Genomic DNA, 15438 nt, shown 5'->3' with positions numbered 1-15438 from the left:
TTGTTTGTTTTAAAGAGAATAAAACTAAACAAAACTAAGCAGATTAAAATAAAGATGAAAGCATTATGGGCCTTCAAAACCAGACAATAGGAAAATCAGCAATGGCTACCATAATTTCTCTTGTTTTTTTCAAAATAGCTGTTCATACCTTGACACATATTGAGACTGAATAATACAAAACAAACTAAAAGCAATCAAAACAAAGAATAAAAGCATTACTGGACTTCACAACAAGGTGATAGGAAATCATCAATGGCTACCATAATGTCTCATTTTCTTCAAAGGAACTATTCATACTATTACATGTAATAAAATCAATTCCTGTATTCTCTTTAGAAGTTCTAGGCATGCATAAGACTATACATGTAGGGGCTGGGAATTTAGCTCAGTGGCGTAAGCACCTGCCTTGCAAGCAGGCAGTCGTGAGTTCGATCCCTGGTACCGACAAAAACATAAAAGACAAAAAAAGACTATACATGTACATCTATCCTTTGTGTATTAGAGGGAAAAGCAAAATGAAAACAAAACAAACTATGAGAAAAATAAAAAACACAAGAGAGAAATAAATAACAACAACAATGAGCCCAAAATAATGACAATATAAGTGCTCAAAATAAGGAGGTAGGAGCATAACTAGTGATAGTGCATAGTGATCTTCAAAAGAGTTGCTCGGATTACCAGGCATAAACATGCAAAATTGATTCAGTTCTATGAATGTTAACTGCTTTATTCTGAGAACTGACAGAATTAGTAGCACAATCATCGTAGCTATATTGTACATATACAAATTTATATCTTTTTTCTTCCTTTTCTTTTCCCTGTTATTTTTTCCCCTTTAAGCAGTTTCTTACCCTTCCACAATAATTATAGAAGATTTTGTATCTTATTTACTCTTCATGTTTCTTATACTAGGGAGACAATATGGTATTTACACATAGGAGTTTGATTTATGTCACTTTTGAGTATGGTCGCAAGTCGCACCTGTAAAAGCCTCAATGTAATCCTTCTTTATAGCTGAGTAGTACTCCCCTGTAAAAAAAATACCATATCTTTTCCTCAGTTAATGGGCATTTAGTTTGCTCCCAAGACCTGGCTATTACAAATTGTGCTGCTATAAACATAGGTGCCCATATATCACTATGGTATAATGTTTTTAATTCTTGTAGGGAAAATGCCCAGAAGTGGAATAGCTGGGTCAAGTGGGATTTCCAATCCCAGCATTTTGAGGAATCTCCAGACTGACTTCCCCAGTGGTTGCACAAGTCTAAACTCCCACCAATAGAGGGGGACAGCAGAACTGTTTTTTCCCCATAGCCTCTTCAACATTCATTATTGGTGGTTTTCTTGATCCTGGCCATACTTTCTGGAGTGAGATGGAATCTCAATGTGGCCTTAATTTGCATTTCTCTGATGACCAATGATGCTTGATCATTTTTCATGTATTTATTTGTCATTTATATTTCTTCATCTGAGAAGTGTATATTCATCTCAGATGCTCATTTTTGGATTGTGTTTTTGAATTTCAGGGGTCTGATTTTTAAAAAATCTTTGTATATTCTACATAGAAGTCCTTTGTCTAAGGGAGAGTTGACTAAGACTTTTTCCCCAATTTGTGGGTTTTCTTTTCATAGTGTTGAAGACCTGTTTTGACTTTAAATTAGTGCATGAGGATAGGCATGGGTCCAGTTTTAGTTTTCCGTATATGGAAAGCCAGTTTTTAAGAGACTATCTTTCTTCCTGTGGATGTGTTTGACCCCCTTGTCAAACATTAGATGACTGAGTGTGTTTGTAGTTGAGCTTGTATCTTCTAATCTATTCCATTGATCTTCACGTCTATTTTTATTCCAGTACCATGTTGATTTTGTTTGGCATGGGCTGAAGGTTTGAGATTGCATTTTGCTCTTTTGTTTTGTCATTTCCTGTACTCCCCTGGAGAAGATGAATGCAGTCTCGGTGGCTTCCTGGTACATATTGCAGAGAGTTTCCCCAGTTGAGTGGAGGTCATTAGTCAGGCCTTACTAGGTACCTAGTAGCACTTGAAGTCTCCTCAAATGTGGGGATTATGCTGGCTGGACCTTCAACACATCCTATGCGATACACTGAAGCTCTCTGGCAGCTTGAGTTTTCTGGATGGGACTCTACCATGTTCTGAGTGGTGAGCCAAGGCTGAACAGCTAGATGGAGTTTGCTGTGCAGGCCTCCAGTTCGTGCCACATGATACACCAAAGATCCACATCTGCTTGGGGTCACTGTGCCAGGCCCTACCAGGTTCTGAGTGAGATGCCCTGTTTGCACAGCTGGGTGGGGTTCATTGTGCAGGGCTTTGATTCATGCCACTGAGTGCAGGTGCATCCCTGGCCACTTGTGGTCACTGGTGGAGCCCAACCAAGCCCTAAAGGACCTACCTGAAGGTCCTGGGCTGATGGTGGATGCTGGGCGGGACCCTATCAGGTTCTGAGAGGTGCCCAGGTTGCACTGCTGGGTGGGGTTTGCTCTGTATGCCTCACCTATTTAAAGATGTGTCTTCTTGCTTGTCATTTTTGTTTGACTTGTGGATATAGGAACAAATTTAGCGTCTTATTTATGCTTGAGAAATACATTATCTTTTTCTCAAGAAGTATTATTTTTTTTTTTGTACATTACATTCCCCTTCCACAATGTGTGTGAATTTCAAATAGAAAACAACACTTTTTTTTTTTTCCTGTCAGGGACCTGACTATAGTTCTAAGGTCACTGAGAACAAGGGCTCAGGCTTAGGCCAAATCTGGGTAAGTACCTCTCACAGCATGTGTTTATTTAAAAGCTTGGCATTGAAAACAATAAACATAATTTATGGCTACTTTACTTTTTAAGAAGACTTCTATTTTATAAGAAATTTTAAAATTGTACAAAACATTTGGAGTTTGAGAACTGTTACCCAAATACCAGCCAGTGTGAAATTCTAGCAGAGAATTCATTACCATTTTCATTGACAGTTAAAAATATTAAATTAAGACACCTAGAAAGTCTCACTACTTGAATTTTTGTGCTCTGTTGAATACCTGAAAATCTTAATGAATATTGTAATTTTGCATCCCATGAAAGATCAGGACCACTGGGTGGAAGTTCTAGAGTCTGACAATAAAAGGAAAACCTGTCCCATACTCAGGTTTTTAAAACCAAATGGACATTCTTGGAAAGTAATAAGTAACTGCCACTGAAATTCTTCACTTGTCTAATTTGATTTGTATTCTACAAAAAAATCATACATTGAGTCTAAAATAAGATTTAAATTGACTTAGGGGCTCTTAAGAGTTCTTTTGCTACTCAAAAAGAAGATGAAGCTTTTTCATCAAAAGTCCCTATTACTTTGTTACAGTATCTGAGGGAATATCACCAGTATTTTTTTTCCTCCCTCCTAAACAAATTAATTTTCATGTGCTCTGTCTTGGTGTCCTCATTCTCTTCAGATTCTTTAGACCTTCTTTGTGCTTGTCTGTTTAGCATTTTCAACTGTATACTTCAGTCTGCTTACCTAATACTTCTCATCTCACTACAGGATTCCACTCTTTGTATATCTCTTCATACATGTTTTAAAGACAGATCTAAGTAATCCAGGTTTCCAGAATCCTCGAGGGTTAGGTAACAGAACCTCTACATGTCTAGAAGTGGCGGTACTTGATAGTATTTATGCTTTATGTTATTTCCCCACTACTGTATTCCATAATTCTCATAGGTTCTGAAGAGTAACCTTCAACAACTTATAAATGTAGTTTAAAATGAATTGCCTAAAGTAACTGAACTCTTGAAAGTATCTTTATCTAGAGAAGGTTGACCTAATTTAAACCATTCAGTTCTTAAATGATAATACTTCACTCACTCCCATTTTATATTTCAAAGGGTAAAAAATCACCCCAGAATACATATTGGTCAAGTGACTTGGGATGCTTTTAAAATTTTGAATAAACAGAAATTTCCAAATATTTCTGAAGTTATTTCATTCATGATCAGAAATTACTAGTAATTATTAAAATCGGTAACAGAGCAATAGTCATCCTGTAACTCTCATGAGCTATCATATTTCAGCTAGCTTGTCTAATTTCTGATATCTAATTGGAAAACAAAAGCAGACAAAGGATGAGGGGTTGCTCCTTGATCCACATACTGGGGATCTGTGAGAAGAGAGGATAAATACTAGGGACCACATCCTCAACTTGATGCCTAACTGGCACAAGGAGTTAAACAGGTCATTAGCAGTGCAATTTAAAACTGAAATAATTTGGTTGACTATGGAACTATTAAAATTAAGAACAAATACAAATAAGAAAATGCACCTGGATAACAACCTACAGAAAACTCTGAAGAAGGATTACAAGTGATTGAGTACTTTTCAGTCTCAGTACACCTTTGTGTGAGTACATCTGACCAGTGAAGGCAAAGGTGAGGGGATTACTCTAAAACAGCTGCTGTGGGGGGAATATTTACCTAGCTTTGATTTACAAAGAAAGATTTTCATCAAGAAACATACTTTAAAAATCATTTTTACAAGGCATTTTAAGTTAAAAAATATAGCCAAGACTTTTTTTGTTAAGATTTGTATAAAGTCATTCTTTGTTTAATCACAGGATGATTTCTCTATTGCTTTATATATGTTGTATCGTTCCTCTGAAGGCTCAAGGTATCTATTTGGGATGCCAGTGGTGACCCTGCTGATTGGGGAGAACCAAGAAGGAAGCTACATGGTCCCTGTACATCAGCAGTAGCCATGCTAATCAGGGAGAACCAGGAAGGAGGCTACCCTCCTCCTCAGGAGCCAGTCAGCACACTGGCTGGGAAAGAAGAAACCCCGTCCTAGGCAACTGGCTGATTTGTAAGAACACAGGCTGAGATCATAACAACTGAAGTAAAGAAACAACCTAATGCCGGTATTGTTTGATTGATTATACAAGCCCAAAACCCATAGTCTGAGCAACTATTTAGAAGTTAACAATATACAACATAGTAACTAGTGTGGATTTCCTACTACTTTATCACTGTTTTGATTTGTTTAGCTTTGTTGTTCTGTTTTATTCCCTTTAAAGTAAAAAAAATATATATATCTATTTGGATAGCAGAAATATCTATGATGAAAACAGCGTCACTTTGGTTCTGTAATTTCCTCAGTAAGATACCAAAATTACATGACTGATATTTCAAAATATTCTGGTTTTATTAAATTCTAATCAACATTATATTCTGTGATGTTTAAGAAGTGTGGCTTGTGTAAATTGCTTAATTTTCTGCACTATTTTTCTGTTGTTACATTATGTCACTTTTTTTACAGAGGGAAACAAGCAGCTACCACACATTTTTCTTTTTTCTGTAATTTTGTAAAAAAAAAAGAGAGAGATAGGATTTTAAGTAGTCAGCCTTTCAGTCAAGTCAAATATATAATTCTTCATCTGTACAAGTAAAAATCTGATGGGTACAAGTCATTTTAACCACTGTCTACAACTAGTTTACAACTGGCATTATGAGGGATATTTCTTAAATAGCCTTTCTGTTTGTGTGAGCTTTCTTTGATGGAAATAGTTTTCTTTGTGCCTGTGAAAACTGGGCTATTTGGGCCATCTACTGTGGCCTGTGCTATTTTGGAGGGCATGTCAGTGGAACAAAGTTCTACTCTCCCTCTGATTATACTCCATCTGAATACTGCTAAAATGCAAATATTTAAAGAGGTAATTTTGGAAGCTTTGTATTGCTTATTTTCAAAATAATTTGCCAGTTTCTATAGTACAGTAAAAATTAATATTGGTTATGGAAATCACTGAGACTTCAAGGGTTTTCAAATTGGTCAGCTATTTAAAACTAGGTAAAAACAATTTAAGTATTTTAAGAGCCTTAATAAAATTTTGTATAGTTCATAATTTATCTTATTATTTTTAATTTCACCTCTTAATATAAGAAGTTATTCTTGTGGCTTTTTATTTACCTACCAGGCCTTCTATATTTCCTCAGTAGGACCATAAGACATACTTTCATAATTTTTAATTTCTTAATGAAAAATAAAAAACAAAGACAACAATTCAGTGGGTAGTGATGATATTCTAGAAGTATTAAGTATTTTACATAGGAGGTATCTTGCCCAAGTTTATTAAACATTTTCTGAACAAATGTGCAGTGGATTAGATAATTTAGAATTTGAACTTAGTTTTTCTAAAACGAATCATATTATAAAATTAATTGTAAAATATCATTAAATTACATAGAAGATCATAAGTTATACATTTGTTGCTACTAAATACTGAGTTTTATCTAGTTTTTTGTTGTTGCTGTGTTTAGTGCTACAATTGATATCTTAGTTCATATAGTATCTGATTTTCCTTATTTTTCTAGGAATAGATTTTTGGGGTCTAAGAGATCAAAATCTAATGGACTTCCATAGTGTTTTAGAAAATTTGTATAGTTTTTAAAATATCAAAAGAGATGAACTCTAAAAGTAGGACCTCAAAAAGAGTGAAAGAGAAAATAAAAATGAGAAGGAAAAGGACTTGCCATTGTCTTTGAGAACTGAAATCTCAAGTGATATCTGAATTGTTTCCTCTAGTAAATCTATTATTCCAAAATCACATCTACTTAATGGCCATTTCTCATCAATAAAATTAGAAGAAAATTCAGAACGCCATGTTAGAGAGATAAGTAACATGCACATTAGCACCAAAACAAGGGTTTTTTCCAGAAATATATATACATCTTGACTTGGGAGAAAGTCATCTGTACCTTAAATCATAAGGATCACACAGGAATAAAAACAACAAAATCAGAAACTTTCAAAGGAAAATACAGGGAAAAGGAATCAAAATAATCTATGAATCAAAGCAGAGTTAGGGTTAGCAGCTGGGACAGACCAGAGACTAAATAATAGAAGTGAAGAACACTTGGAAGGCCCAGCATACAAACTCCATCGCAAACTGAATTCTGTTCAGCTTTCTGAGCAACTACTACACTTCTTGGGTTACAGGGCTATTTTCCTTGTCAGACTAAGTTATTTTAAAGCACTTTTTGCTGGAATAGCTGTAAAGAATACATGTTTTATTTACAGGTATATATGTGTCTGGAGAGATAAAGAGATGACAGAAATATATTACAACTGTGTTACTAATTTTCTATTAGTGTTACAGCAAGTTACCATGAACATAGTGTGCTGATAATAGCCCAAAATTTATATTGTGTAGTTCTGTAGACTAGAATTTGCATGTGGTTATCACTGGCTAACAGCAAGGTTAGCAGTAGGGCTGTGTCCATTATGGAAACGCTGAGGAAGTGTACATTTTCAATTTCTAGAAGCCTCTTGCATTCATTTTCTTATGGCCTCTCTATTTAATCTGAAAAATCAAATGCATTTCATAGCTCTGATGATGCTTCTATAGTTACATCTCTCTCTGCCTGCTGTCAGAAAAGTTTGTCTTCTTTTCAATGTGACTACTTAATTGAGAAAACTCCATTTAAGGACCTTCAATCACATCAGAAAAGTCCTTATGCCTCATAAGGTGACATTGACAGTTACTAAGGGTTAAAATTTAGATGTATAGTTATCTATCATACTGATCAAAAAGCCAACAAAGAGAACTGGCCAGATGATCAATGACTGCGTTTGAAACCAATATGACAACACTTAGTCATTTATAGTGCAGTACAAATTTAAGAAGCCTCTAACATATATAGCATCTGAAGTCAGATTCTAGGAATTTGATTCCTGGCTTAATCTCTCATTAATCAATTAAACTTCTATGAACTGTTTTATCTCTCTGTGCCTGTTTTATCATCTTTAAAATACAAATAAAAATATACTTGCCTCAGCACACACACAAGATGACCAAGTATATGATTCTGAACAAAATAATAACAAGAGTAAAGCCAATTATTAATGAATTATGGCCAGTGGACTCCATCCTGCCTGTTACCTATCTAGTAAGTAAAAATTTATGGGAACATACCAACACTTGTTCATTTATATCCCATATGATGTTTTCCTGTGTTCGTGCTACAGTGGTGGAGCACTCGTCATGTAAATTATGTGGCTCACAGACTATGATATTTATTATCTGGCACTCAACTGAAAAGTTTGCTGAACCTGTCCTAAAACAAATCAGAAAAACTAAAAGTAGCTCAAGGAAGATCAGTTTAAGTATAAAATCATGAAAGAGAATTGTACCTTAACCTTAAAATTGTGAAAATGTGTCATTAAGTTTTTGGCATTCCACCACTATGACAGTTTTAAGATAAAGTGCTTTGGCTGCAGGCAAATATATGCCAAAGATATAAATATAGACACATCTATATATCATAGATATGCCTAATACACAAAAAACTTTATAATATTGCAATTTCTGATATGTGGATAAGGCACATGGGACTATAGACAGCAGACTTTGCTTTTTGGGGCAGTAAATAGACAAAGTTCCTCCATTTTTCTTTTTTGCTCCTTTTTATTCCCTGTTATTTCCATAAGCATCCTTGTTTCCCATGACTCCTCATTTTGTAAGCTTGATGCTCAAACGTTTCTCAGCTTGCTGGTCCTTCATTAGTTTTCCTTATTTTTTTCCTGAGTCTTCGAGTTTTCCCTCTCTTTAGGTCCTTAACACTTCTGCAGTACGTCATATACAGGAAGTCTCTCTAACTTCACATTTCTACTCAGTTTGTGACCTTTTTTACAGCCAAGTTTTTTAAACAGAGCTGTTTACATTTGTGATCTCTTACTTTTTCTTCTACTTGCTACTCAAAGCACTCCAATCTGCACTGAAATGCTTCTTGCTTAGGTCACCAGTGGGGTCTCTGTTGATAACATTTTATGTACTCATTTTATTTGATCTTTGGATACCACTGTAAACGTTCAGTTAATCTATTCATAAACATTTTTCTATGGCTTTGGAGTAGTAACCCACTTGTGCTTTTCTTCCTTTTTCACTTTATCTTAACATTTCTTACAGGTTCAACATTTCTACTTTTATATATTGAAAGTTTCTTAAGTCCAAGTTCTCTTAGAAACAGATTAAGGAAGTTTAAATGAAGGAGGTTTATTAGGGAGTTCTTGAGGGACTAAGACCTCTAACAGCAAGGGAAGCAGTGTGTGGAATCAAGAGAAAATGCAACTTAATAGAGGCTTCAGCCAAATCTATAGGGAGCTCTGTAGTTAGGATTAATACAGATATAAATATTCATATATGTATACATACATAGACACATTATAAATATATTTCTTATATGTAACACTCTTACACAACTATCAAAGATTGACCAAAGAAATCTGAAGTCTGAAGGACAATGAATTAATACCCTGTGGTCCCCACTGGTATCAGTGGTCTCAGTTCTGTAACTGCATCTTCTACCACATTGACTATAGATCCCACCAATCTTCTCATCAATACTGGTGCCTTCTTATCAGCAATTCCTTATTACTTTAGTAAATGGGTTCTCAAAGCCTCACTATGAGATGTAATCAGTAGGTAGTTATTCAAACTCTCTCAGGTATCTCATATATCCTTGTCTGTTGAACCTTCTTCCATCCTCTGCCATGAAAGTTCTGACATTTCTTTTTATTTAGAGTTGCCAATATTTCCGCAGGTTTCTAAGAATGATCCTAGTAACAGGTTACCACAGTATCCCAAGATCCTTTCATGGATAGTGTTCAATTCTGTATCACAGAAGATGCTCCCATATAGACTTCCAGGAGAACATGGCAGACAGATAGCAGATACTATGGAGGCTCTCTGAAAGGCTTGGTTCAGAAGTCAGGAATGGTGCGGACTAAGGAGACATAAGCCGGTGGAGATATGTTCTGCTGACTCAGGAACGATCTGGGCTGAGAGAAACCAACTTGGAATTCAGTCCTGGCGCTAAAACAGGAACAGAAAAGCCTCAATGTGGAGGCTGGACCCCGCACCATTGGAAGCCGCAATTTGGGTTCCCCGCCGTGCGGCGGCTGGCTGCCTCTACATCGGCTCGGCAAGGAGAGAGACGCGTGGAAGCTCTGAGAACAGGAGTCTGCGAACGGAGTTGAAAACAGGACGGGCAGGGAGGCGTACACTGACTTGTGGTGAGGTGAGTGAGAGAAACTGACACTCTACCACAGTTTGACTCCAGCAGAGGACTTTCTGGGCCGGGGCAGTCCTGCGGGAGCAGGGCGCGGTGGTGACTCCAGCCACACATCCCCCTCTCGGACGGGATTGGTGAAAAGTGCCTGGCCTGCGTGACACTGCTGGCAGACCCGGTAGGCTGGCCCAACCCAGATCCCAGAGCCTGACGGTGGCCAGGAGGGGCGAGCGCCACGTAGGCTGCCTGATCTGCAACTTCCTGGTGTGCTGTGGTGGGTGGGAACACCTAACCGGAGCAATTCAATCAGGTTGTGGCTGACAGGGAGAGAAGCTAGGTCTCCTATGTAAGCTTGCATATATAAGAAATGGAGAATATGGGAAGAGGCAGCAACAAGAAGGGCTCCTCGGCCCCCAATTCTGAGAAACAGGCAATAGCGGACACCGCACCAATAGACATAAAGCACCATATAGAGAGCCTCATAGACCAATTCAGGAATGAAGTTGTCAATGACCTGAAGCTAGAAGTATGCAGAATAGTTAGAGAAATGCTAAGCACCACCCAGGAAAAAACAGATGGTGGAATGGAAGAACAGAAAAAGAGGGGAGAATTGTTTGATGGAGAAAACAGAGAAAGCATAGAGTACGTGAAGCAGGTTCAAAGGGACTACCAAGAAACTAAGAAGTCTATCCAAGACTGGCATAACAGCTTGAAAGAAACTAAGGACAGACTATCTGAACTGGAGGGCAGACTTGTAATATCGGAGAATGAAATGAAGAACTTCTTAAAAATAACAAAGAAACAAACAGCAATAATACAAAGACAAGAAGATGATAAGAGGAGCCATAACTTAAGGATTAAGAACATAAAAGAAGAAGTAGGGACACAAACAAGTGAACTACTAAAGCTACTCACAGAAATAATCCAGGAGAATTTTCCTAATTTAGCAAAAGGTAAAGATACTCAGATGTATGAGGCATACAGGACCCCAGCTACCTACAACCCAAACAGAGCCACACCCAGGCATATAATAATAAAAATTCCAGAAATTCAATACAAGAACAGAATATTAAAAGCTGTCAGAGACAAGAAACAGACCACTTACAAGGGAACACCCATCAGAATTACAGCAGAGTTCTCTGCACAAACCATCAAATCATGAAGAGCGTGGGGGGAAATAATTCAAGCTTTGAAAGATAATAATCTCCAGCCAAGATTGAGATATCCTGCACAACTGTCCCTGGAAATTGATGGAAAAACAAGGTGCTTCCAGGATAAAGAGGAACTGGGGGAATTTGCAACCACCAATTCAACTCTACAGAAAGTATTGCAGGATATTCTAAAAAAAGAAAAATACAAAGAACCCAGAAATAGTGGCGGGGAGGCCACAACGAATGGAGCAGAGAACAAAATGAAGAAGACAAACTGACAGCTACTGACAGAAAAAGAGCTCAACAGAAATGAGACAGAGAAGATTGGATGATAGGAACAGCTATTTTGCAGAAAATGACATCTTAATAGGTAATACTGATTTAGTATCATCTTGTTTTGAAGTCTCATCTAGCTTTTGCTCTTCTGTCTCCAATGGTCTAAACAGATTGTATCTTATTGGATTTTATTATGTACGATAGTATAAGCAAAAACCTTTTAAAGACAAGGAGATTATACAGAAACCATTATTCATTTTCTGTTAGTCGATTCTAAATACTCTGTAATGCTGTCATTCTCTTAAATGGTTTTACATTGTTTTGATATACTTAATGCTACAGTATACGAAGTTGTACTCAAGGATTTCAAGGAAAGAGTCAATATGGTAACTACTTTTGGGTTGGGATTATCTGGTGGTGAAACGCTATTCTGTTTAAATGGTTATGTTTTGATCTGCGCTGTTTCGCTGTTATGCCCTCTTTTATCTCAATCTCCACTCCATTATTTACTTTTTTATTTCTATCCGTTTAATTAAAGGGAAAAAAATAGCAGGATATATTATAGTAACCCACTTTGACTTTCTATTATCTGGATTTGAAGCCCTATATTACTCTCACCATCTTGTTTTTGACTGATGTTCCCCTATTCTGTTTTGCTGGATAGCATCAGGTTCAAAAGTTTAGGCATCAGCTGTGAAGATAATGAGATTCATTATAACGCCCATTCTCGTTGACTTTTATCTACTTTTGAAGACCTACAATGTCTCCAATGTTTTGGTTTTGTTGGTTTTGTTCTTTACTGTTTTGTTCAATTGTATTATAACTAATGATATAGGCAACTCTATTAGAGATAGCGGGAGGCATTATGGTAACCATTGTTGATCACCTTGTATTATGATTTTACATTATCTATTATGTCCACCCTTTTGACTTGACCGATTCTGTTTTGTTATGTCACATTTGGTTTTACTCTCTTCCAAAAAAGCAATAAGAACCATGGGAGCAATGAAACCCAAAATGTGTAATAGTCATTGTACAAAAGGGAGGAAAAGAAAGTGCTCTAAACTATATAACTGCATGTATATTTAAGTGTATAAGATAGATATCACAGAGTTTTATTGGATCATTGAACAGAACTGTTTGCAGTATCATTGTTGGAATGTCCACTCTACAAGCTTTAATTTTGCGACTTGAACAATTATTTCTAAGATGGCAATATGTAATCCATTAACTAGTGATTTCCTACTGTTCATTTTTTTTCTGTAAATCTGTATAAGTTGTACCCTTTCACTGTTTTTTTTCTTTTCTCCTTAAATAAAATTTAAAAAAGAAAAAAAAAGAAGATGCTCCCATATTGATAGACTTTCCCTTATCCTGCTTTGTGATGTCCCTTGTCTTTATTATCGCTCTCAGAACTCAGAGCCTTCTACACTCTCCCGTATCTTCATGAGTACACATCAGTTCAGTTTGTATATATTTTTTCTCTTTTTACTACCCTATTACTACCCTGAGTAGTTTGTTATCACTTGACTCTACTGGTCTGATATTGCAAGACATTGAGGATAAATGATTTGTGGACTGGGTGTTATTTTGAAAAGCAGAAGGCATTATTATTATTATTTTTTTTTTTTTTTTGGGTATCGGGAATCAAACTCATGAACTCATTCTTACCAAGCAAGCACTTGAGACACTGAGGTAAATCCCTGGCCCTTGGTGTTACTTTTAAGCAAGTGGGAATGACTGGACATTTAATGGGAATAAATAGGCTATTTTGCCAGTTGCTAAGATTTAAAAGGAGTTGTATTTTCAAACTTTGGAAAGGCTTCAATAGAAATGTCTCTATTATAGCTACATTTCCCATTTATGTCCAACCAGGCCCCTGAAGTTCAGGAATCAGGTTGGATGTTGATAATTTAAACTATGGAGGATGCTACTACTCATATATTAAATCATGAGTTGGTCACAAACTGTTTTCTCCTTAGAGTGAAAAAAGTCTCTTTATATTCTGCAAAGAAAACTTACTTTCCAGTTTTAGCTTAGTTTGCAAGTATGTTAGTTTTCACAATTGATCTTTTAATAATTACCTCAGCCTTTCATTGCCTATTTTTGATGCATGAATAGCACTTAATATTTTTAACCCATAAATTATGATAGTTATACATGCACTTCATTTTTCTAAAGGTCCATTCCACTGAACACTGGTGAAGTTTATAATAACTGTCCACTCTAGCATGTTAGGAGACAGCTACACTTAGTCACTAGTTAGTGGTAGTTTTCACTGAAAATGAAAGTTTTTTTCAGCAGCAAGATCCCAATTCAGAGATATAATTCCTAGGACCATACCTGCCACTAGCTGTCTTTGCTTGGATTTCACTGAAGTCTAGGTTGATCTCAAGGCCAGCTGGAGCTGAGGTGTCTTTTAGAATTGTCCTACATCTTTGGTATTTGTTTCCCCACACTGTGCGTAAGCTTCCCTGTGTAAAGAGCTGCATACTCAGGGACAGGATTCTGTTCTTTGAGCACAATTCTGGGGCTGGACTCAGCTGTGAACAGTCAATCCTCTGCCAGGTGGGAAAGTGAGAATTCAGACGTGCAGAAGTGTGTCTAGTAAACCACACTATCTGCTACATACAAACACTCTTGTTGCTCTTATCTTTACATCTTACTTCCTCTTTAGATATTTTTTAAATTTCCAACATTTTTGCTGATACACAATTTTTTATAACAACCTCAAGCTTTTTCAAAGGTCTCATCAGATACACCCAATGATTTGTTTTAAAAATTACTTAAATAACCTATAGAAATTAAAATTTAATATAACTAAAACTTAATTTTTCTCATCTCTAAAGATATTTGCCCTCCAAATTTCTAGGGTTAATACATAACCACTATACCAAGTCATTTCTCCTCTAAGAAACTTGGAAGTCTGTTCTGATAGTTATGTCCCTTATCTTCCCTATCTGATCTTTTAGGGGTTCTTTTCTTTGGTCTTTAATCTATAGTAAATCTGGCATGCCTGTACTTCTTTGTCACCTGTCCTCAGTGTCACGGCAATCTATTTTGATTCTCATCTAGTCATCATCATCTATTGTTGAATGTAATGCAGTAATTCTTGGCTGAATTCCTGCTTCCTCTCTTGTTCCTTGTAATCTGCATAGCAGTTGAAGTGACCATTCACAAGCACTCCAACACTCAGAAGCTTGACATGTCTCCCTAGTTAAATTCTATACCCTCAGAGAGACAACCCTTGTTTCAGTCCTGGCCTTCTCCTCCAGATCTGTCACCCTATTCTGCACATCACAGGCATGCTCTTGTCACATTTTCTTTCATAAAATGTGTGATTCTTACTGTATCTTTTGACCTTCTTCTGATATCACTCCAACCCTGCCCGAATTTCAGTCACATTTTAAATTCTTTCTTAAATAAAGTATCCAAAACGGCTTCCCTAATCTAACTCTGAGCCTTCCCTCACAACTTCTCTTCATATACTTTGCCTTCTTCATTAACATTTATAAACTCTCATTCTTATCTATTTGTGTGTGTATAGTTTTATGTATTCTTTTTCACCAGAGTTAAACTCCCCAAACACAAGTTTGTCATTTTGAGACATTACCTGCTCAACATCTGGCCCCTAGTAAAAATGGGATAGATAGTAAATTGAAAAAAAATGAATGAAACATTAACAGCATAGATACAAAGAAACAGAAAAAAACAGACTAAGCATACTTTATCCTTAGAAAACATTAACACTTCAATTATCATATTAAGGACTTAGAAAAAGTACAGGTTGCTGATAATTCAGGAAGTGTTCCAAATTACATTAAATTAGGTAATGCCCCAACTAAAGGAAGATGGAGAGCCATTGTTGGAGAAAATAGTGACAAAGACGAATGAAGTCTACAGACAATGTTATAAAGTGTACATAGCTAAGGTATCTTTTAGAATTCCCATAGTGTGAGGA

This window comes from Cavia porcellus, unplaced genomic scaffold, assembly GCF_034190915.1.
Source record: "Cavia porcellus strain 051 isolate PalLab524CR breed Dunkin Hartley unplaced genomic scaffold, mCavPor4.1 scaffold_9, whole genome shotgun sequence".
NCBI classification, from domain to species: Eukaryota; Metazoa; Chordata; class Mammalia; order Rodentia; family Caviidae; genus Cavia; species Cavia porcellus.
Note: the sequence above shows the minus strand (reverse complement) of the source record.